Source organism: Panulirus ornatus, chromosome 27 (assembly GCF_036320965.1).
Source record: "Panulirus ornatus isolate Po-2019 chromosome 27, ASM3632096v1, whole genome shotgun sequence".
NCBI lineage: Eukaryota > Metazoa > Arthropoda > Malacostraca > Decapoda > Palinuridae > Panulirus > Panulirus ornatus.
In genome coordinates, this window is record NC_092250.1 from 10,689,472 (window position 1) to 10,715,660 (window position 26,189).

General features: G+C 41.9%; 1 pseudogene; it reads left to right on the forward strand.

The window, feature by feature from the left end:
* Positions 1 to 26,189, forward strand: part of LOC139757577 (cytochrome P450 3A41-like) — a 79,729-nt pseudogene that overhangs the window by 13,177 nt on the left and 40,363 nt on the right.

Sequence of the window (26,189 nt, forward strand, 5' to 3'; positions counted from 1 at the left end):
AACTCCCCGCTGCGTTATGGTGTGGTTTGGTTCACTGATTTGTACAAGAGTAGTCAGCATCTGCATGGACCCAATTGGGAGGTGGTGCTTTCCTTTCTTTATCGGTCTTGTAGACCTCCTGTGACTACCGTGTGCTTGAAGCTTGTTGCGGTCTTTCTGTAGAAAGAACATTATTTCTGCAAGGACTTTGTTGTATGGGTTTACGTTTCACCACGTGCAGACGGATAATCTGCCAAGTATAGGACTGGGAGGTTTGTAGTGTCCCATTTACTTGGTGAAAACATTTGTGGTGGAGAGCATTGTTGGGAAGGATACGAATGCAGGGTAAATCTGAGGTTAGGATAGGGTATATTGGTTGCTGTGTCCTTTGGAATAGTAAGAGTATAAGTGGGTTGAAAGGCCAGAAGGAAACATTTACAGTAGGTATTATGATTTTAACATATGCATATCTGAGATTTTAGATGAGAATATGGGGTCCCTGACATGACAGCCCCTTCGTATAAGACCTCTTCTCTCACTTATGGTGGAAGTGTATTCGGTACCAAAGGCAACCATGGGATTCAGTGAAAGTCCCTAACCTGTCAAGATTTAAGCATATCGTGCCCAGTAATGCCAGCTTTGATCCGTTTCCTGAGCTGTCACTCTTATACAGATATATAGCGGTAATAATTTTTCCTCATTACTAGCTTCTATCAGTAACATCTCCAAAACTACTGCTGTTGCATCTTCCCTCTTGTCAAATTTGATGAAATCTTTCTACAGCCTTGTTTAAAGTTCCGTTTTCACAGCCACCGAGTGTCTCCGTCCTTATAATCCATCAGTTATCTTAGTTTCTCTAATCAAGTCATCGTCTGAAGGAATTTTGCTTCCCGCTAACGCTTGGCGTACTGTATTCCCCTTTTAACACGATGTTGGTAGCGTGTTTATAAACTCTTACACACAGTTATCCTGTTTGTGAAGGAAGACTCCCTGAATGTTGGCAACCCGACGTTGTTAGGTCTGTCAGGTGATCAGCGTGTGTAGCGATGCCAGCAGGGTGCGATGCGTTCGGGGTCCACCTCACCTAGGAGACATAGGGTGGTGCTTGATATGATGACGTCGTCGATGACGTAGTTCTTGTAATGACGTGCTGGCTTTGGTCTAAGTATTGTATATCGTATAGGAAATATTTGTATCCCGTTGTTGGCCATCAAAATTGGATCTATAGGACGTGGGTTGTAACAAGGGATATAAGCCCCTGAGAAACTGGAAAATTTCGTCAGCTCTCTCTCATTTTTTTTGGCTGTCGATGACTATGAATGAACAAGACCAAGAGCCAGCCTGAGGATTGAATCTAAAGGGAAGTGGTCAAAGTTTTTTATGTGGTTTTTGACCTGGTTTTGACTTCCGTCCTGTTCTACGGAAAACGAGACTGTATTGCATACACAAACATTCTAATTTCCATGACTAACACCTAAATCTGTATCAGAGTATTAAACCCCAATGGTTATATATCCTCTCACTTTATTGATATATGATAACATTATTCCATCCTTGGTCACCATTCAGTTAATGGAGATTACTTCGGTTTTCCTTGCTTTTCATGTGTAATAGATTTTACTGTGCATCAGTTATCTGGGTTGTCTTTATATTTTGTTTTGTCTTTATCTTATAAAGGTCTACACCAAGTATGGAGGGTCAACCTTCTGCGGGACGTATGAAATGCACAGACCAGTCTTGATGATCGGTGACCCAGACCTCATCAAGCATATTCTTGTTAAGGACTTCGACCACTTTGTGGACCGTCGGACAATGAAGCTGCAACACGAGTCTGATAAGATAATGAATGAGATGTTGTCTATGAAGACGGGAGAAGAGTGGAAGACTTCTACGATCCATTATGACGCCAGCATTTACTTCGGGGAAGATACGGGGTATGTTCCCTCTAGTGTGTGACAATGCCGACGTCCTCGTGTCTTTCTCGCTTAAACAGGCAGCTACACAGCCATACGTTGATATGAAGGACTACTTCGGACGGTTCACTATGGACACCATCGCCTCTTGTGCCTTTGGAATTGAATGTAACTCTTTCGAAGACGTCAATGCAGATTTTCCAAACAAGGCTGCAACTTTCTTTTCTATGTCTCTTGTGGAGATTCTTGAAATTTATAGTCTTTCTAACCTTCCCAAGTTTATTAAGAGGTCTTAAAATTCGTGTTAACCCTCCCGAGATGGACTTTTTTGAGGAAGTGGTTCGCGAGACAGTTGCAGCCAGAGAGAAGGGTCATACACGTGGAGACTTCCTTGATCTGTTGATGGAGGCTCGTGACGACCAGAACTTACCCAACAGCAAGAGAAAAGGTAAGCATTGCTTGATGAGCTGCAGAACATTTGCTTGTCCATAAATCCGTGTAACCTGAACTTTCTTGGCATGTGCATGTGTATGTCAATCATCGTTCGTGTACGTAAGTATGAGGAAGATGATGATGCAGCCATCCAGATCATCTCTTTCTCCCTGAAGTCTGCCTTCTTTTTCAACTCCTATATCCTCCGTGTGACCTCTTGCCGCTTTCTCTTTTCATCTCCCGCGTAGTTGCAAATGAGAGTTTGGTTGAGGGAGTGGTCAGCAAATTTCCAAGGTGATCAGATGTTTTGGATGAGGGTTATAATTAAAAAAAAAAACTAAAGAGAGCGAGTGGGATTATATGTGAAGGGGACAAATACAGAAGTGATATGAAGTGAAGAGGAGACGGAGTGAATATTTTGAAGAGTTGTTTAATGTGTTCAGTGATAGAGCGGCGGATGTGGGATGTTTTCGAGGTAGAGCTCTGTATTCGAAATGAGAGAGTCATGGAAAGCAGTTTGGCAAGAAGAGTTAATGAAATCCTTGCGTAAGATGAAGTGCGGCAAAGCGAGTTGAAGTGGATGGTATTGCAGGAGAATTCCTTAAGGAAGGGGATGATTGCGTCGTAGATTAACTTATTAGGATTTCCATTGTATGTATGGCTCATAGCGAAGTCCCTAAGGATTGGCGGAATACCCGTATAGTGCCACATAAAGGGGAGAAAGGTGAAAGTGACTGTCCACATTATATAGGAATAAGTTTTCTGAGAATAGCTGCTAAGTTGTATGGGAGGATGATAATTAGGAGGGTGGGTCACGCAGGAGTGGTAAAGAATGTATGGCTTAGATGTTTGCCTTGAAGAATGTGTGCTGTAAATGATTAAAGAAGCAGAAATGTATCCTAGGGCCGACTTCTTCATTCAGTGATACTTAATGAATTTCAGGCGGCCTTTACAGTTTTATTCGAAAAATAAGTACGTGCATATATAGTACTCTGAATTATGGTCTTATAACACATTACGACACACACTAATGGACGGTGTGAGGAGGCTGGTCAGCGTGTCCCAAAGCTAGTGCTGCGTCAAGCTTTTCTCAGGGCCTGACAACAACCCTCACGTGTTTGAGCGAACGTTCTGATCTTCCTTGTGTCGTCTGCAGGTCCGCTTTACATGTTACAAAAAGACGAAACAATACTTGTGCAGTAAGCCAGTAAAACAATTCCCTGTGTTGCAACTACATATGTACAACTCGCAGTGAAATGATAAAACTAAATAGCTTGTGAAAAATTAATGGTATGCGTGTATATCTTGCACCTCTCTAACAGAAGAAGGTGTTTGTGATTTTTTTTTTATCTGGACAAGCGTATGATAGGGTTTATAGAGATGATTCGTGGGAGGCATTGAGAATAAATGATGTGGGCGTGAAGCTGATAGAAACAGTGAAGAGTTGTGATCTAGAGAGTAAAACATGTGTGGGAGTAGGAACAAAGGGGTGGGAGTTGTTCTAGGTGAGGATGATTCTACGTCAGGACTGTGTGGTGTCACCCTGGCATTCAATTCATACATATATACATAGGGTGAAAGAGGGGCATAGGAAGAAACAGTTCTCTGCTGAGAACACGGCGCTGTTGACAGATTCAAGTGGGAAAATGCAGAAGCTGTTGTATGAGTTTGGAAGAATTTGTGGAAGGGAATTGAGAGTAAGCGTGAATAAAAGCAAAGTTGTTAGGTTTGTAGGTGTACAGAGACGGGTTAACTGGAGTGTGAGTTCAAATGAGGAGTACTTAAAAGAAGTGGATTGTTTTAGATACCTGGGAGTGGATATGGAAACGAATGGAACCACGAGAGCTGAAATGAATCATAGGATGAATTAGGAGTAAAGTTCTTGGTCGCATTCAGAAATATGTGAAGAATGGGTATATTTGATGGTACACTTGCGTTTGTGCTGTATGGATACAACGCGTGGGCCTACGACAAAAATTTAAATGAGAAGGTGAATATGTTGTAAATGAAATGTTTGAAGACAATACGTTGTGTGAAGGCGTTGATCGAATAAGAAATTATAGGGTAAGAGAAAGATATGGTAGTAAGAGGACATATGAGAGAGTTGAAAAGGGTGTGCTGAAATGGTTTAGACGTACTGAGAGAATGAGTGAGGAAAAGGAGGACTAAGGGATTATACATATAAGAAGTGAAAGGAAAAGAAACTTTAGGAATCAAGGTGGATCCGGAAGGTTGAGGTGAAAGATGCTTTGAAGGTTATGGGCCTGAACGTGCAGGAGGGTGCGGGACGTGCAACACATAGAGCGAACTGGAGGAATGTGGTTTACAGGGAATGACATGTTAATGGGCTTAACCAGGGCGTATGAAGCTGTCGGACAAATTGTGGAAGCCATTTCTTTGTACATATATATATATAAAAATATATATATATATATATATATATATATATATATATATTTTTTTTTTTTTTTTTTTTACTTTGTCGCTGTCTCCCGCGTTTGCAAGGTAGCGCAAGGAAACAGACGAAAGAAATGGCCCACCCCCCCCCCCCCCATACACATGTATATACATACGTCCACACACGCAAATATACATACCTACACAGCTTTCCATAGTTTACCCCAGACGCTTCACATGCCTTGATTCAATCCACTGACAGCACGTCAACCCCGGTATACCACATCGCTCCAATTCACTCTATTCCTTGCCCTCCTTTCACCCTCCTGCATGTTCAGGCCCCGATCACTCAAAATCTTTTTCAATCCATCTTTCCACCTCCAATTTGGTCTCCCTCTTCTCCTTGCTCCCTCCACCTCCGACACATATATCCTCTTCGTCAATCTTTCCTCACTCATCCTCTCCATGTGTCCAAACCACTTCAAAACACCCTCTTCTGCTCTCTCAACCACGCTCTTTTTATTTCCACACATCTCTCTTACCCTTACGTTACTCACTCGATCAAACCACCTCACACCACACATTGTCCTCAAACATCTCATTTCCAGCACATCCATCCTCCTGCGCACAACTCTATCCATAGCCCACGCCTCGCAACCATACAACATTGTTGGAACCACTATTCCTTCAAACATACCCATTTTTGCTTTCCGAGATAATGTTCTCGACTTCCACACATTCTTCAAGGCCTCCAGAATTTTCGCCCCCTCCCCCACCCTATGATCCACTTCCGCTTCCATGGTTCCATCCGCTGCCAAATCCACTCCCAGATATCTAAAACACTTCACTTCCTCCAGTTTTTCTCCATTCAAACTCACCTCCCAATTGACTTGACCCTCAACCCTACTGTACCTAATAACCTTGCTCTTATTCACATTTACTCTTAACTTTCTTCTTCCACACACTTTACCAAACTCAGTCACCAGCTTCTGCAGTTTCTCACATGAATCAGCCACCAGGGCTGTATCATCAGCGAACAACAACTGACTCACTTCCCAAGCTCTCTCATCCCCAACAGACTTCATACTTGCCCCTCTTTCCAAAACTCTTGCATTTACCTCCCTAACAACCCCATCCATAAACAAATTAAACAACCATGGAGACATCACACATATATATATATATATATATATATATATATATATATATATATATATATATATATATATATATATATATATATATATATATATGTGCATATATATTTTTTTTTTCATACTATTCACCATTTCCCGCATTAGCAAGGTAGCGTTAAGAACAAAGGACTGGGCCTTAGAGGGAATATCCTCACCTGGCCCCCTTCTCTGTTCCCTCTTTTGGAAAATTGAAAAAAAAAATGAGAGGGGAGGATTTCCAGCCCCCCGCTCCCTTCCCTCTTAGTCGCCTTCTACGACACGCAGGGAATACGTCGGAAGTATTCTTTCTCCCCTATCCCCAGGGATATATATATATATATATATATATATATATATATATATATGATTTGGTAAATAGAGAAGAGGTAGTAAAAGCTTTGCGGAAGATGAAAGCCGGCAAGGCAGCGGGTTTGGATGGTATTGCAGTGGAATTTATTAAAAAAGGGGGTGACTGTATTGTTGACTGATTGGTAAGGTTATTTAATGTATGTATGACTCATGGTGAGGTGCCTGAGGATTGGCGGAATGCGTGCATGGTGCCATTCTACAAAGGCAAAGGGGAAAAGAGTGAGTGCTCAAATTACAGAGGTATAAGTTTGTTGAGTATTCCTGGTAAATTATATGGGAGGGTATTGATTGAGAGGGTGAAGGCATGTACAGAGCATCAGATTGGGGAAGAGCAGTGTGGTTTCAGAAGTGGTAGAGGATGTGTGGATCAGGTGTTTGCTTTGAAGAATGTATGTGAGAAATACTTTGAAAAGCAAATGGATTTGAATGTAGCATTTATGGATCTGGAGAAGGCATATGATAGAGTTGATAGAGATGCTCTGTGGAAGGTATTAAGAATATATGGTATGGGAGGCAAGTTGTTAGAAGCAGTGAAAAGTTTTTATCGAGGATGTAAGGCATGTGTACGTGTAGGAAGAGAGGAAAGTGATTGGTTCTCAGTGAATGTAGGTTTGCGGCAGGGTTGTGTGATGTCTCCATGGTTGTTTAATTTGTTTATGGATGGGGTTGTTAGGGAGGTGAATGCAAGAGTTTTGGAAACAGGGGCAAGTATGAAGTCTGTTGGGGATGAGAGAGCTTGGGAAGTGAGTCAGTTGTTGTTCGCTGATGATACAGGGCTGGTGGCTGATTCATGTGAGAAACTGCAGAAGCTGGTGACTGAGTTTGGTAAAGTGTGTGAAAGAAGAAAGTTAAGAGTAAATGTGAATAAGAGCAAGGTTATTAGGTACAGTACGGTTGAGGGTCAAGTCTATTGGGAGGTGAGTTTGAATGGAGAAAAACTGGAGGAAGTGAAGTGTTTTAGATATCTAGGAGGGGATCTGGCAGCGGATGGAACCATGGGAGCTGAAGTGGATCATAAGGTGGGGGAGGGGGCGAAAATTCTGGGAGCCTTGAAGAATGTGTGGAAGTCGAGAACATTATCTCGGAAAGCAAAAATGGGTATGTTTGAAGGAATAGTGGTTCCAACAATGTTGTATGGTTGCGAGGCGTGGGCTATGGATAGATTTGTGCGCAGGAGGATGGATGTGCTGGAAATGAGATGTTTGAGGACAATGTGTGGTGTGAGGTGGTTTGATCGAGTAAGTAACGTAAGGGTAAGAGAGATGTGTGGAAATAAAAAGAGCGTGGTTGAGAGAGCAGAAGAGGGTGTTTTGAAATGGTTTGGGCACATGGAGAGGATGAGTGAGGAAAGATTGACCAAGAGGATATATGTGTCGGAGGTGGAGGGAACGAGGAGAAGAGGGAGACCAAATTGGAGGTGGAAAGATGGAGTGAAAAAGATTTTGTGTGATCGGGGCCTGAACATGCAGGAGGGTGTAAGGAGGGCAAGGAATAGAGTGAATTGGAGCGATGTGGTATACCGGTGTTGACGTGCTGTCAGTGGATTGAATCAAGGCATGTGAAGCGTCTGGGGTAAACCATGGAAGGCTGTGTAGGTATGTATATTTGCGTGTGTGGACGTATGTATATACATGTGTATGGTGGTGGGCCGGGCCACTTCTTTCGTCTGTTTCATTGCGCTACCTCGCTAATGCGGGAGACAGCGACAAAGCAAAAAAAAAAAAAAAAAATATATATATATATATATATATATATATATATATATATATATGTATATATATATATATATATATATATATATATATATATATATATATATATATATATATATATATATATACCTTTCATACTATTGCCACTTCCCGCATTAGCGAGGTAGCGTCAAGAACAGAGGACTGGGCCCTTGAGGGAATATCCTCACCTGGCCCCCCTCTCTGTTCCTTCTTTTGGAAAAAAAAAAAAAAAAAAAAAATGAGAGGGGAGGATTTCCAGCCCCCCGCTCCCTTCCCTTTTAGTCGCCTTCTACGACACGCAGGGAATACGTGGGAAGTATTCTTTCTCCCCTATCCCCAGGGAGGATAGGGGAGAAAGAATTCAATCCACATTAACATCCAAAAGTCTCTTTTTTCGCGCTCCTATCAATTAAGACGGAATCTAATAACGCTCTCTGTCCATCTCTCCTACTTGCATACGTATACTTTTCTATATATCTCTTTATAAACAGGTATTCCCAATCACCAGTTATACATATATATATATATATATATATATATATATATATATATATATATATATATATATATATATATATATATATATATATACATATATATATTATCCCTGGGGATAGGGGAGAAAGAATACTTCCCACGTATTCCCTGCGTTTCGTAGAAGGCGACTAAAAGGGAAGGGAGCGGGGGGCTGGAAATACTCCCCTCTCATTTTTTTTTTAATTTTCCAAAAGAAGGAACAGAGAAGGGCGCCAGGTGAGGATATTTCCTCAAAGGCCCAGTCCTCTGTTCTTAACGCTACCTCGCTAATGCGGGAAATGGCGAATAGTACGAAAGAAAAAAGAAAGATATATATATATATATATATATATATATATATATATATATATATATATATATATATATATATATGACTGGTGATTGGGATTACCTCTTTATAAAGAGATATATAGAAAAGTATACGTATGCACGTAGGAGGGATGGACAGAGAGTGTTATTAGATTCCGTCTTAATTGATAGGAGCGCGAAAAAAGAGACTTTTGGATGTTAATGTGCTGAGAAAGGCAAGTGGAGGGATGTCTGATCATTATCTGGGGGAGGCGAAGGTGAAGATATGTAGAGGTTTTCAGAAAAGAAGAGAGAATGTTGGCGTGAAGAGAGTGGTGAGAGTAAGTAAGCTTGGAAAGAAGACTTGTGTGAGGAAGTACCAGGAATGGAAAAAGGTGAGACCAAAGGCATAAGGGGATTGGGGGAGGAATGGGATGTATTTAGGGAAGCAGTGATGGCTTGCGCAAAAGATACTTGTGCCATGAAAAAGTGGGAGATGGGAAGATTAGAAAGGGTAGTGAGTGGTGGGATGAAGAAGTCAGATTGTTAGTGAAAGAGAAGAGAGGGGCATTTGGAAGATTTTTGGATGGAAATAGTGCAAATGACTGGGAGATGTATTAAACAAAGAGGCAAGAGGTCAAGATAAAGTTGCAAGAGGTGAAAAGAGGGCAAATAAGAATTGGAGTGAGAGAGTACCAGTAATTTTGGAAGAGAATAAAAAAGATGTTTGGACGGAGGTGAATATAGTGCGTAAGACAAGAAAACAAATGGGAACGTCGGTGAAGGGACGAATGGTAAGGCAGTATTAAGTAGTGGTGAAATGAGAGGGAGATGGAGTAAGTATTTTGAAGGTCTGTTGAATGTGTTTAATGATAGATTGGCAGATATAGGGTGTTTTGGTCGAGGTGGTGTGCAAAGTGAGAGGGTCAAGGAGAATGATTTAGTAAACAGAGAAGAGGTAGTGAAGGCTTTGCGGGAGATGAAAGCCGGCAAGGCGGCGGGTTTCGATGGTATTGCATTAGAATTTATCTTAAAAGAGGGTGACGGTGTTTTTGACTAGTTGGTGAAGATATTCATTGTATGTACGATTCATGGTGAGGTGCTGAGGATTGGCGGAGTGAATGCAGACTGCCCTTGTACGAAGATAAAGGTGATAAAAGTGAGTGTTTAAATTACAAATGTATAAATTTGTCGAGTATTCCTGGGAAATTATATGGGAAGGTATTGATTGAGAGGGTGAAGGCATGTACAGAGCATCAAAATGGGGAAGACCAGTGTGGTTTCAGATATGGTAGAGGATGTGTGGATCAGGTGTTTGCTTTGAAGAATGTATGTGAGAAATACTTAGAAAAACAAATGGATTTCTATTTAGCATTCAAGATCTTGAGAAGGCATATGATAGAGTTGATAGAGATGTTCTGTGGAAGGTATTAAGAGTATATGGTGTTGGAGGTAAATTGCTAGAAGCAGTGAAAAGTATTTATCGGGGATGTAAGGCATATATACGAGTAGGAAGAGAGGAAAGTGATTAGTTCCCATTGAATGTCGGTTTCCGGCAAGGACGTGTTATGTCTCCATGGGTTTTTAAAATGTTTATAGATGGGGTTGTTAGGAAGGTGAATGATAGCAAGTGTTTTTGAGAGAGGGGCAAGTATGCAGTCTGTTGTAGATGAGAGGGCTTTGGAAGTGAGTCAGTTGTTGTTCGCTGATGATAGAGCGCTGGTGGCTGATTCGGGTGAGAAACTGCAGAAGTTGGTGACTGAGTTTGGTAAAGTGTGTGAAAGAAGAAAGCTGAGGGTAAATGTGAATAAGATTAGGGACAAGTCAATTGGGAAATAAGTTTGACTGGAAAAAAACTGGAGGAAGTTAAGTGTTTTAGATATGTGGGAGTGGATTCGGCAGCAGATGGAACCATGGAAGCGGTAGTGAATCACAGAGTTGGGGATGGGCCGAAGGTTCTGGGAGCGTTGAAGAATGTGCGGAAAGCGAGAACGTTATCTCCGAGAGCAAAAATGAGTATGTTTCAAAGAATAGTGGTTTCAACAATGTTATATGGCTGTAAGGCATGGAGTATAGATAGGGTTGTGCGGAGGAGGATGGATATGTTGGAAGTGAGATGTTTCAGGGCATTATGTGGTGTGAGGTGAATTGATCGAGTAAGTAATGAAAGGGTGAGAGAGATGTGTGGTAATAAATTGAGTGTGGTTGAGAGAGCAGAAGAAGGCGTTTTGAAATGGTTTGGTCACATGGAGAATATGAGTGAGGAAAGGTTGACAAACAGGATATATGTGTCAGAGGTGGAGGGAACGACGGAGATGTGGGAGACCAAATTGGAGGTGGAAGGATGGAGTGAAAAAGATTTTGAGCGATCGTGGCTTGAACATACAGGAGGGCGAAAGCCACTAAAGGAATAGAGTGAACTGGAACGATGTGGTATACCGGGATCGACGTTCTGTCAGTGGATTGAACCAGGGCATGTGAAGGGTCTGGGGTAAAACATGGAAAGTTTTGTGGGGCCTGGATGTGGAAAGAGAGCTATGGGTTCTGTGTGTTACACATGAGAGCTGGAAACTGAGTGTGAATGAATGTTTCCTTTTGTCCTTTCCTAGAACTACCTCGCGGGGGGAGGTGTTATCCTTTTTCATGTGTGGCGGGGTCGCGACGGGAATGAATAAAGGCAGAAAATATGAATTATATGCATGTGTATATATGTATATGATGTATGTTTATATATGTATACGTTAAAATGTTATCCTTGGGGATAGGAGAGAAAGAATACTTCCCACACACTCCCCATGTATCGTAGAAGGCGACTAAAGAGAACGGGGGGCTAGAAACCCACCCCTCCTTGTATTTTAACTTTCTAAAAGGGGAAACAGAAGAAGGAGTCACGCAGGGAGTGCTCATCCTCCTCGATGGCTCAGATTGGGGTGTCTAAATGTGTGTGGATGTAACCAAGATGAGAAAAAGGGAGAGATGAGTAGAAGGTTTGAGGAAAGGAACCTGGATCTTTTGACTCTTGAATGAAACGAAACTCAAGGGCAAAGGGGAAGAGTGGTTTGGGAATGTTTTGTGAGTAAAGTCAAGGGTTGGTGATAGGACAACAGCAAGGGAAGGAGTAGCACTACTCCTGAAGCAGGAGTGGTGGGAGTATGGCATAGAGAGTAAGAAAGTGAAGTGTAAGAAAAATTGATATGGGTAGCACTGAAAGTGGATGGAGAGAGATGGGTGATTATTGGTGCCTATGCACCTGGGCATGAGAATAAAGATCACGAGAGGCAAGTGTTTTGGAAGTAGCTGAGTGAGTGTGTTGGTAGTTTTGATGCACGAGACTGTGTTATAGTGATGGCCGATTTGAATGCAAAGATGAGTAATTTAGCAGTTGAAGGAATAATTGGTGTAAATGGAGTGTTCAGTGTTGTACATGGAAATGGTGAAGTGCTTGAAGATATGTGTGCTGAAAAAGGACTGGTGATTGGGAATTCCTGGTTTACAAAGAGAGATATACATAAGTATACGTATGTACGTAGGAGAGATGGTCAGAGATCATTATAGGATTACGTGTTAATTGATAGGTGCGTGAAAGAGAGACTTTTGGATGTTATGTGGTGTGAGGTGCAAAAGGATTGATGTCTGATCATTATCTTGTGGAAGCGAAGGTGAAGATTTGTAGAGGTTTTCAGAAAAGAAGAAAAAATGTTGGGGTGAAGAGATTGGTGAAAGTTAGTGTGCTTGGGAATGAGACGTGCGAGGAAGTACCAGGAGATACTGAGTAATGGAAAAAGGTGAGAGCAAAGGATGTAGCGGGAGTTGTGGAGGAATGGCATGTATTTAGAGAAGTAGTGATGGGTTGCTCAAAAGATGCTTGTGCGATGAGAGGTGTGGGAGGTGGGGCAGATTAGAAAGGGTGGTGAGTGGTGGGATGAAGTAAGATTATTAGCGAAAAAAACGAGAGAGGCATTTGGACGATTTTTGCAGGGAAATAGTCCTAATGACTGGGATATGTATAAAAGAAAGAGGCAGGAGGTCAAGATAAAGGTGCAAGAGGTGAAAAAGAGGGCAAATAAGATTTGGGGTGAGAGAGTATCATTAAATTTTAGGGAGAATAAAACGATGTTTTGGAAGGAGGTAAATAAAGTGAGCAAGACAAGAGAATAAAAGAGAATATCGGTGAAGGGGGCTAATGGGTAGGTAATAACAAGTATTGATGATGTGAGGAGATGGAGTGAGTATTTTGAGGGTTTCTTTAATGTGTTAGATGATAGAGTTGCAGATATAGGGTGTTTTGGTCGAGGTGGTGTGCAAAGTGAGAGGGTTAGGGAGAATGATTTGGTAAACAGAGAAGAGGTAGTGAAAGCTTTGCGAAAGATGAAAGCCGGCAAAGCGGCGGGTTTGGTTGGTATTGCATTGGAATTTATTTACAAAGGCTAATGGGATAAAGGTGAGTGTTTGAATTAATGTGATATGTTTGTTTAGTATTCCTGGGAAATTATATGAGAGGGTATTGATTGAGAGGGTGAAGACTTGAACAGATGATGTGGGATCAGGTGTTTCCTTTGAAGAATGTATGTGAGAAATACTTAGAAAAGCAAATAGATTTGTATGTAGCATTTATGGATCTGGAGAAGGCATACGATAGAGTTGATAGAGATGCTGTATTAAGAATACATGGTGTGAGAGGCAATTTGCTAGAAGCAGTGAAAAGTTTTTATCGGGAATGTAAGGCATATCTAAGAGTAGGACGAGAGGAAAGTGATTAATTACCAGGGAATGTCGGTTTGCGGCAGGGGTGCGTGATATGTCATGGTGGTTTAATTTGTTTATGGATGGGGTTGTTAGGGAGGTGAATGCAAGAGTTTTGGAGAGAGGGGCAAGTATGCAGTCTGTTGTGGATGAGAGCGGAGGAGGGTGGATGTGTTGGAAATAAAGTGTTTGAGGACAATATGTGGTGTGAGGTGGTTTGATCGAGTAAGTAATGAAAGGAGAAGAGAGATATGTGGTAATAAAAGGAGTGTGGTTGAAATTGCAGAAGAGGGTGTTTTGAAATGGTTTGGTCACATGGAGAGAATGAGTGAGGAATGACTGTCAAAGAGGATGTACGTGTCAGAGGTGGAGGGAATAAAGAGAAGTGAGAGACCAAATTGGAGGTGGAAGGATGGAGTGAAAAAGATTTTGAGTGATCGGGGCCTGAACATGCAGGAGGGTGTAAGGCGTGCAAGGAATAGAGTGAAATGAAACGATGTGGTATACCGGGGTCGACGTGCTCTCAGTGGATTGAACCAGGGCATGTGAAGCTTTTGGGATAAACCATGGAAACTTTTTTAGGGCCTGGATGTGGAAACGGAGCAGTGGTTTCGTTGCATTATACATGACAGCTAGATACTGAGTATGATCGACTGTGGCCTTTGCTATCTTTTCCTAGCGCTACCTTGCGAGCGTGCAGGGGGAGGGGGTTGTCATATATATACCTATACATCTCAACGTATACATATATATACACACACAGACATATACATAAATACACTTGTCCATAATTCATACTTTATACCCTTTTTCATTCCCGTTGCCTCCCCGCCGTACATGATATGAAAACATCCTCCCCCCGCATGTGCGCGAGGTAGCGCTAGGAAAAGAACAATGGCCACATTCGTTCACACTCAGTTTCTAGCTGTCATGTATAATGCAGCGAAACCACAGCTCCCTTTCCACATCCAGGTCCCACAAACCTTTACATGATTTACCCCAGACAATTCACATTCCCTGGTTCAATCCATTGACAGCAGGTCGACCCCGGTATACCGCATTGTTCCAATTCATTCTATTCCTTGCAAACCTTTCACCTTCCTCCATGTTCAGGCCCCTATCACTCAAAATCTTTTTCACTCCATCCTTCTACCTCCAATTTGGTCTCCCACTTCTCCTTGTTCCCTCCACCTCTGACACGTATATCCTCTTTGTCAGTCATTCCTCACTCATTCTCTCCATGTGACCAAACCATTTCAAAACACCCTCTTCTGCTCTCTCAACCACACTCTTTATATTACCACACATCATTCTTACCTTTTTATTACTTACTCGATCAAACCACCTCACACCAAAGAGCTCATTTCCAGCACATCCACCCTCCTCCACACAACTCTTATCTATAGCCCACGCCTAGCGACCATACAACATTGTTGGAACCACTATTCATTCAAACATACCCATTTTTGCTTTCCAAGATAACGTTCTCAACTTCCACATATTTTTCAACGCTCCCAGAACTTTCGCCCCCCTCCTCCACCCTATGATTCAATTCCGCTTCCATGGTTCCATCCGCTGCCAAATCCACTCCTAGATATCTAAAACACTTCACTTCCTCCAGTTTTTCCCATTCAAACTTACCTCCCAATTTACTTGTCCCTCAACCCTATATATATATATATATATATATATATGTATATATATATATATATATATATATATATATATATATATATATATATACATACATATATATATATATATATTTTTTTTTTTTTTTTTTTTACTTTGTCGCTGTCTCCCGCGTTTGCGAGGTAGCGCAAGGAAACAGACGAAAGAAATGGCCCAACCCCCCCCCCCCCATACACATGTATATACATACGTCCACACACGCAAATATACATACCTACACAGCTTTCCATGGTTTACCCCAGACGCTTCACATGCCCTGCTTCAATCCACTGACAGCACGTCAACCCCGGTATACCACATCGCTCCAATTCACTCTATTCCTTGCCCTCCTTTCACCCTCCTGCATGTTCAGGCCCCGATCACACAAAATCTTTTTCACTCCATCTTTCCACCTCCAATTTGGTCTCCCTCTTCTCCTTGTTCCCTCCACCTCCGACACATACATCCTCTTGGTCAATCTTTCCTCACTCATCCTCTCCATGTGCCCAAACCACTTCAAAACACCCTCTTCTGCTCTCTCAACCACGCTCTTTTTATTTCCACACATCTCTCTTACCCTTACGTTACTCACTCGATCAAACCACCTCACACCACACATTGTCCTCAAACATCTCATTTCCAGCACATCCATCCTCCTGCGCACAACTCTATACATAGCCCACGCCTCGCAACCATACAACATTGTTGGAACCACTATTCCTTCAAACATACCCATTTTTGCTTTCCGAGATAATGTTCTCGACTTCCACACATTCTTCAAGGCCCCCAGGATTTTCGCCCCCTCCCCCACCCTATGATCCACTTCCGCTTCCATGGTTCCATCCGCTGCCAGATCCACTCCCAGATATCTAAAACACTTCACTTCCTCCAGTTTTTCTCCATTCAAACTCACCTCCCAATAGACTTGACCCTCAACCCTACTGTACCTAATAACCTTGCTCTTATTCACATTTACTCTTAACTTTCTTCTTCCACACACTTTACCAAACTCAGTCACCAGCTTCTGCAGTTTCTCACATGAATCAGCCACCAGCGCTGTATCATCAGCGAACAACAACTGACTCACTTCCCAAGCTCTCTCATCCCCAACAGACTACATACTTGCCCCTCTTTCCAAAACTCTTGCATTTACCTCCCTAACAACCCCATCCATAAACAAATTAAACAACCATGGAGACATCACACACCCCTGCCGCAAACCTACATTCACTGAGAACCAATCACTTTCCTCTCTTCCTACACGCACACATGCCTTACATCCTCGATAAAAAACTTTTCACTGCTTCTAACAACTTTCCTCCCACACCATATATTCTTAATACCTTCCACAGAGCATCTCTATCAACTCTATCATATGCCTTCTCCAGATCCATAAATGCTACATACAAATCCATTTGCTTTTCTAAGTATTTCTCACATACATTCTTCAAAGCAAACACCTGATCCACACATCCTCTACCACTTCTAAAACCACACTACTCTTCCCCAATCTGATGCTCTGTACATGCCTTCACCTCTCAATCAATACCCTCCCATATAATTTACCAGGAATACTCAACAAACTTATACCTCTGTAATTTGAGCACTCACTCTTATCCCCTTTGCCTTTGTACAATGGCACTATGCACGCATTCCGCCAATCCTCAGGCACCTCACCATGAGTCATACATACATTAAATAACCTTACCAACCAGTCAACAATACAGTCACCCCCTTTTTTAATAAATTCCACTGCAATACCATCCAAACCTGCTGCCTTGCCGGCTTTCATCTTCCGCAAAGCTTTCACTACCTCTTCTCCGTTTACCAAATCATTTTCCCTAACCCTCTCACTTTGCACACCACCTCGACCAAAACACCCTATATCTGCCACTCTATCATCAAACACATTCAACAAACCTTCAAAATACTCACTCCATCTCCTTCTCACATCACCACTACTTGTTATCACCTCCCCATTTGCGCCCTTCACTGAAGTTCCCATTTGCTCCCTTGTCTTACGCACTTTATTTACCTCCTTCCAGAACATCTTTTTATTCTCCCTAAAATTTAATGATACTCTCTCACCCCAACTCTCATTTGCCCTTTTTTTCACCTCTTGCACCTTTCTCTTGACCTCCTGTCTCTTATACATCTCCCACTCAATTGCATTTTTTCCCTGCAAAAATCGTCCAAATGCCTCTCTCTTCTCTTTCACTAATACTCTTACTTCTTCATCCCACCACTCACTACCCTTTCTAATCAACCCACCTCCCACTCTTCTCATATATATATATATATGAGAAGAAATATATATATATATATATATATATATATATATATATATATATATATATATATATATATATATATATATATATATATATATATATATATATATATATATATATATATATATATATATATATATATATATATATATATATATATATATATATATATATATATATATATATATATATATATATATATATATATATATATATATATATATATATATATATATATAGGCGTGCAAGGAATAGAGTGAATTGGAACGATGTCGTATACCGTTATCTGTCAATGGATTGAACCAGGGCATTTGAAGCGTCTGGGGTAAACCATGGAAATTTCTGTGGGGCCTGGATGTGGAAAGGGAGCTGTGGTTTCGGTGCATTATTACATGACAGCTAGAGACTGAATGTGAACGAATGGGGCCTTTGTTGTCTTTTCCTAGCGCTACCTCGTACACATGAGAGGGGAGGGGGTTGTTATTTATTGTGGCGAGGTGGCGATGGGAATGAATAAAGGTAGACAGTTTATACATGTGTAAATATGTATATATATATATATATATATATATATATATATATATATATATATATATATATATATATATATATATATATATATATATATATATATATATACGTTGAGATGTATAGGTATGTATATTTTCGTGTGTGGACGTGTATGTATATACATGTGTATGTAGGTGTGTTGGGTCATTCTTTCGTCTGTTTCCTTGCGCTACCTCGCTAACGCGGGAGACAGCGACAAAGCAAAATAAATAAATAAATGAATAAAATATATATATATATATATATATATATATATATATATATATATATATATATATATATATATATATATATACATATATATATATATATATATATATATATATATATATATATATATATATATATATTATATATATATATTTTTTTTTTTTTCCTTTGTCGCTGTCTCCCACGTTTGCGAACAACAACTGACTCACTTCCCAAGCTCTCTCATCCCCAACAGACTTCATACTTGCCCCTCTTTCCAAAACTCTTGCATTCACCTCCATAACAACCCCATCCATAAAGAAATTAAACAACCATGGAGACATCACACACCCCTGCCGCAAACCTACATTCACTGAGAACCAATCACTTTCCTCTCTTCCTAAACGTCCACAGGCCTTACATCCTCGATTAAAACTTTTCACTGCTTCTAAGAACTTGCCTCCCACACCATATATTCTTTAACCTTCCACAGAGCATCTCTATCAACTCTTACCATATGCCTTCTCCAGATCCATTAATGCTACATACAAATCCATTTGTTTTTCTAAGTATTTCTCACATACATTCTTCAAAGCAAACACCTTATCCACACATCCTCTACCACTGTTCTTTCCACACTGTTCTTCCCCAATCTGATGCTCTGTACATGCCTTCACCCTCTCAATCAATACCCTCCCATATAATTTACCAGGAATACTCAACAGACTTATACCTCTGTAATTTGAGCACTCACTCTTATCCGCTTTGCCTTTGTACAATGGCAATATGCAAGCATTCCGCCAATCCTCAGGCACCTCACCATAAATCATACATACATTAAATAACCTTACCAACCAGTCAACAATACAGTCACCTCCTTTTTTAATAAATTCCACTGCAATACCATCCAAACCTGCTGCCTTGCATTTCTTTCATCTTCCGTAAAGCTTTTACTACCTCTTCTCTATTTACCAAATCATTTTCCCTAGCCCTCTCACTTTGCACACCACCTCGACCAAAACACCCTATATCTGCCACTCTATCATCAAACACATTCAACAAACCTTCAAAATACTCACTCCACCTCCTTCTCACATCTCCACTACTTGTTATCACCTCCCCATTTGCCCCCTTCACTGAAGTTCCCATTTGCTCCCCTGTCTTACGCACTTTATTTACCTCCTTCGAAAACATCTTTTTATTCCCGTGAAATTTAATGATACTCTCTCACCCCAACTCTCATTTGCCCTCTTTTTCACCTCTTGCACCTTTCTCTTGACCTCCTGCCTCTTTCTTTTATACCTCTCCCTCTCATTTGCATTTTTTCCCTGCAAAAATCGTCCAAATGCCTCTCTCTTCTCTTTCACTAAACATCTTACTTCTTCATTCCACCACTCACTACCCCTTCAAATCAATCCACCTCCCACGCTTCTCATGCCACAAGCATCTTTTGCGCAAGCCATCACTGCTTCCCTAAATACATCCCATTCCTCCCCCACTCCCCTTACCTCCTTTGTTCTCACCTTTTTCCATTCTCTACTCAGTCTCTCCTGGTACTTCCTCACACAAGTCTCCTTCCCAAGCTCACTTACTCTCACCACTCTCTTCACCCCAACATTCTCTCTTCTTTTCTGAAAACCCCCACAAATCTTCACCTTCGCCTTCACAAGATAATGATCAGACATTCCTCCAGTTGCACCTCTCAGCACAATAACATCGAGAAGTCTCTGTTTAGTGCGTCTGTCAATTAACACGTAATCCAGTAACACTCTCTGGCCATCTCTCTTACTTACATACGTATACTTATGTATATCTCGCTTTTTAAATCAGGTATTCCCAATCACCAGTCCTTTTTCAGCACATAAATCTACAAGCTCTTCACCATTTCCACTTACAACACTGAACACTCCATGTATACCAATTATTCCCTGAACTGTCGCATTACTCACCTTTGCATTCAAATCACCCATCACTATAACCCGGTCTTGTGCATCAAAACCACTAACACACTCATTCAGCTGCTCCCAAAACACTTGCCTCTCATGATCTTTCTTCTCATGCCCAGGTGCATATGCACCAATAATCACCCATCTCTCCATCAACTTTCAGTTTTACCCATATCAATCTAGAATTTACTTGCTTACACTTTATCACATACTCCCACAACTCCTGATTCAGGAGTAGTGCTACTCCTTCCCTTGCTCTTGTCCTCTCACTAACCCCTGATTTTACTCCCAAGACATTCCCAAACCACTCTTCCCCTTTACCCTTTAGCTTCGTTTCACTCACAGCCAAAACATCCAGGTTCCTATCCTCAAACATACTACCTATCTCTCCTTTTTTTTCATCTTGGTTACATCCACACACATTTAGACACCCCAATCTGAGCCTTCGAGGCTGATGAGCACTCCTCGCGTGACTCCTTATGTTTCCCCTTTTAGAAAGTTAAAATATTATCCATTGGGATAGGAGAGAAAGAATTCTTCTCACGTATTCCCTGCGTGTCGTAGAAGGTGACTAAAAGCGGAGGGAGCGAGGGGCTGCAAATCCTCTCTTTACGATTTTAACCTTCCAAGAGAAGGAACAGAGAAGGGGGCCAAGTGAGGATATTCCCCCTAAGGCAAAAATTTTTCTTGCCTGCGAGGTAGCACAAGGAAACAGACGAAAGAATTGGCCCAACCCACCCCCACACATATGCACACACACACACGTCCACACACGCAAACATACACACCAACACATCCCAACGTACACACATAAATACACAGACAGACACCCACATATACACACATGCACACAATTCACACTGTTTGCCCCTACTCACCCCCATCGCCACCCCGCCAAACACGGAATAACATCCCCCTCTCCCCTCATGTGCGCGAGGCAGCGCCAGGAAAAGACAACAAAGGCCGCATTCGTTCACACTCAGTCTCCAGCTGTCATGCAATAATGCCCGAAACCAAAGCTCCCTTACCACATCCAGTCCCCACAGAACTTTCCATGGTTTACCACAGACGATTCACATGCCCTGATTCAATCCATTGACAGCACGTCGACCCCGGTATACCACATCGATCCAATTCACTCGATTCCTTGCCCGCCTTTCATCCTCCTGCATGTTCAGGCCCCGATCACTCAAAATCTTTTTCACTCCATCTTTCCACCTCCAATTTGGTCTCCTACTTCTCCTCGTTCCCTCCACCTCCGACATATATATCCTCTTGGGCAATCTTTCCTCACTCATTCTCTCCATGTGCCCAAACCATTTCAAAACACCCTCTTCTGCTCTCTCAACTACGCTCTCTTTATTTCCACACATCTCTTTTACCCTTACATTACTTACTCGATCAAACCACCTCACACCACTTATTGTCCTCAAACATCTCATTTCCAGCACATCCACCCTCCTGCGCACAACTCTATCCATAGCGCACGCCTCGCAACCATACAACATTGTTGGGACCACTATTCCTTCAAACATAGCCATTTTTGCTTTCCGAGATGATGTTCTCGACTTCCACACATTCTTCAAGGCTCCCAGGAGTTTCGCCCCATCCCCCACCCTATGATTTACTTCCGCTTCCATGAAGAATGTGTGGAAGTCGAGAACATTGTCTCGGAAAGCAAAAATGGGTATGTTTGAAGGAATAGTGGTTCCAACAATGTTGTATGGTTGCGAGGCGTGGGCTATGGATAGAGTTGTGCGCAGGAGGATGGATGTGCTGGAAATGAGATGTTTGAGGACAATGTGTGGTGTGAGGTGGTTTGATCGAGTAAGTAACGTAAGGGTAAGAGAGATGTGTGGAAATAGAAAGAGCGTGGTTGAGAGAGCAGAAGAGGGTGTTTTGAAATTGTTTGGGCACATGGAGAGAATGAGTGAGGAAAGATTGACCAAGAGGATATATGTGTCGGAGGTGGAGGGAACGAGGAGGAGTGGGAGACCAAATTGGAGGTGGAAAGATGGAGTGAAAAAGATTTTGTGTGATCGGGGCCTGAACATGCAGGAGGGTGAAAGGAGGGCAAGGAATAGAGTGAATTGGATCGATGTGGTATACCGGGGTTGACGTGCTGTCAGTGGATTGAATCAGGGCATGTGAAGCGTCTGGGGTAAACCATGGAAAGCTGTGTAGGTATGTATATTTGCGTGTGTGGACGTATGTATATACATGTGTATGGGGATGGGTTGGGCCATTTCTTTCGTCTGTTTCCTTGCGCTACCTCGCAAACGACAGCGACAAAGCAAAAAAAAAAATATATATGTATATATATATATATATATATATATATATATAGAGAGAGAGAGAGAGAGAGAGAGAGAGAGAGAGAGAGAGAGAGAGAGAGAGAGAGAGAGAGAGAGACAGAGAGAGAGAGAGAGAGAGAGAGAGAGAGAGAGACAGACAGACAGACAGACAGACAGAGATAGTATTTCTATCAGCTCATCATCAGATGACCCCTCATAGCCTGCTGGAGAATCAAATAACAACTTCTCTCTTTTACTTGCTTATTCAGTGCTCAGCGGCGAGAGTATGGTAGCTCAGAGCGTTCTGTTCCTGATAGCTGGCTATGACACCACAGCTTCCACCCTGGCTTTCTTATCATATCTGCTGGCCAAGAACCCAAAGGAACAGCAGAGACTCCGTGAAGAGGTGCAAGAGATGGTCCAGAATCACGGTGAAATAACCTACCAGGGAATCATGGAATCCAAATTCCTGGATTCTTGTATACAGGGTAAGAGGTTCCACTGAGCCATTCCTGTAATCAGTTTCGATCTTTTGATATATTTTTTCTTTGTCCAAAAAATCTTTGTTCACTTAATAGATAGAGTTCTTTACTTCATGGTTCATGTATTTCCAGAAACTCTCCGTCTATACCCACCTCTTCCCATGGGAGAACGGGTGTGCACGAAGCCTTACCAGTAAGTATATTTTGCAGTATTTACGGTCGCCTATGTCAAATATAGAAAATTGACTCATATGTATACCATTCGCTTTTCTGAATGACTTTTCTTCAGCTTATGTATATGTATATGTTCTATGACGGTGCGCATTCATATGCACTTTCTTCGTATTCATATACCTCCGCGTTGTACAGTTAGGTTCGGTAAAATGTTATCTGCTGGCTATGTTCGCCTGTTGGGAAGTGACCGTTGTAGACCCCATGGATCACCAACGTGAGACGAAGGGTATTCGAATACATAGTATTCGAATAGTTATTTCCTCTTAGCCAGGCCCATAGCTTAGCGGTAGTATTCCCGGCTGTGGCACAGGGGTCCCGGGTTCGATCCTGGCTGTTGGAGGTTTGTATGTTCTATAAAGGTGCGCGTTCCTCTGCACTTTGTTCGTATGTATATATATATATATATATATATATTTTACTTTGTCGCTGTCTCCCACGTTAGCGAGGTAACGCAAGGAAACAGACGAAAGAATAGCCCAACCCACCCACATACACATGTATATATATACACGTCCACACACGCGCAAATAAATTCCTACACATCTCACCGGATACATATATATATACACACACAGACATACACATATATACACATGTACATAATTCATACTGTCTGTCCTTATTCATTAACGTCGCCAAACCGCCACACATGAAATGAAAACCCCCTACCCCCGCATGTACGCGAGGTAGCGCTAGGAAAAGACAACAAAGGAGACATTCGTTCACACTCAGTCTCTAGCTGTCATGTATAATGCATCGAAACCACAGCTCCCTTTCCACATCCAGGCCCCACAAAACTTTCCATTGTTTACCTCAGACGCTTCACATTCTCTGGTTCAATCCATTGACAGCACGTTGACCCCGTTATACCACATCGCTCCAATTCATTCTATTTCTTGCACGCCTTTCACCCTCCTGCATGTTCAGGCCCCGATCACTCAAAATCTTTTTCACTCCATCCTTCCACCTCTAATATGGTCTCCTACTTCTCCTGGTTCCCTACACTTGTAACACATATATCCTCTTTCTCAATCTTTCCTCGCTCATTCTCTCCATGTGACCAAACCATTTCAAAACACCCTCCTCTCCTCTCTCAACCACACTCTTTTTACCTCTCTTACCCTTTCATTGCTTACTCGATCAAACCACCTCACACCACATATTGTCCTCAAACATCTCATTTCCATCACATCCACCCTCCTCCGCACAACTTTATCCTGAGCCCACGCCTTGCAACCATATATCATTGTTGGAACCACTATTCCTTCAAACATACCCATTTTTGCTTTCGAGATAATGTTCTCGACTTCCACACATTCTTAAACGCTCCCATAACTTTCCTCCCCTCCTTCACCCTATGATACACTACCGCTTCCATGTTTCCATCCGCTGCCAAATCCACTCCCAGATATCTAAAACACTTCACTTCCGTCAGTTTTTCTCCATTCAAGCTTACCTCCCAATTGACTTGTCCCTTAACCCTACAGTTCCTAGTAACCTTGCTCTTATTCATATTTACTCTTGGCTTTCTATTTCACACACTTTACCAAACTCAGTCACCAGCTTTTACAGTTTCTCACACGAATCATCCACCAGCGCTGTATCATCAGCGAAACAACTGACTCACTTCCCAAGCTTTCTCGTCCACAACTGACTGCATACTTGCCCCTCTTTCCAAAACTCTTGCATTCGCCTCCCCAACATCCCCACCCACAAACAAATTAAAAAACCATGCAGACATCACGCATATATATATATATATATATATATATATATATATATATATATATATATATATATATAATATATATATATATATATATATATATATATATATATATATATTTTTTTTTTTTTTTTTTTTTTTTGCTTTGTCGCTGTCTCCCGCGTTTGCGAGGTAGCGCAAGGAAACAGACGAAAGAAATGGCCCAACCCACCACCATACACATGTATATACATACGTCCACACACGCAAATATACATACCTACACAGCTTTCCATGGTTTACCCCAGACGCTTCACATGCCCTGGTTCAATCCATTGCCAGCACGTCAACCCCGGTATACCACATCGCTCCAATTCACTCTATTCCTTGCCCTCCTTTCACCCTCCTGCATGCTCAGGCCCCGATCACACAAAGTCTTTTTCACTCCATCTTTCCACCTCCAATTTGGTCTCCCTCTTCTCCTCGTTCCCTCCACCTCCGACACATATATTCTCTTGGTCAATCTTTCCTCACTCATTCTCTCCATGTGCCCGAACCATTTCAAAACACCCTCTTCTGCTCTCTCAACCACGCTCTTTTTATTTCCACACATCGCTCTTACCCTTACGTTACTTACTCGATCAAACCACCTCACACCACACATTGTCCTCAAACATCTCATTTCCAGCAAATCCATCCTCCTGCGAACAACTCTATCCATAGCCCACGCCTCGCAACCATACAACATTGTTGGAACCACTATTCCTTCAAACATACCCATTTTTGCTTTCCGAGATAATGTTCTCGACTTCCACACATTCTTCAAGGCTCCCAGAATTTTCGCCCCCTCCCCCACCCTATGATCCACTTCCGCTTCCATGGTTCCATCCGCTGCCAGATCCACTCCCAGATATCTAAAACACTTCACTTCCTCCAGTTTTTCTCCATTCAAACTCACCTCCCAATTGACTTGACCCTCAACCCTACTGTACCTAATAACCTTGCTCTTATTCACATTTACTCTTAACTTTCTTCTTTGACACACTTTACCAAACTCAGTCACCAGCTTCTGCAGTTTCTCACATGAATCAGCCACCAGCGCTGTATCATCAGCGAACAACAACTGACTCACTTCCCAAGCTCTCTCATCCCCAACAGACTTCATACTTGCCCCTCTCTCCAAAACTCTTGCATTCACCTCCCTAACAACCCCATCCATAAACAAATTAAACAACCATGGA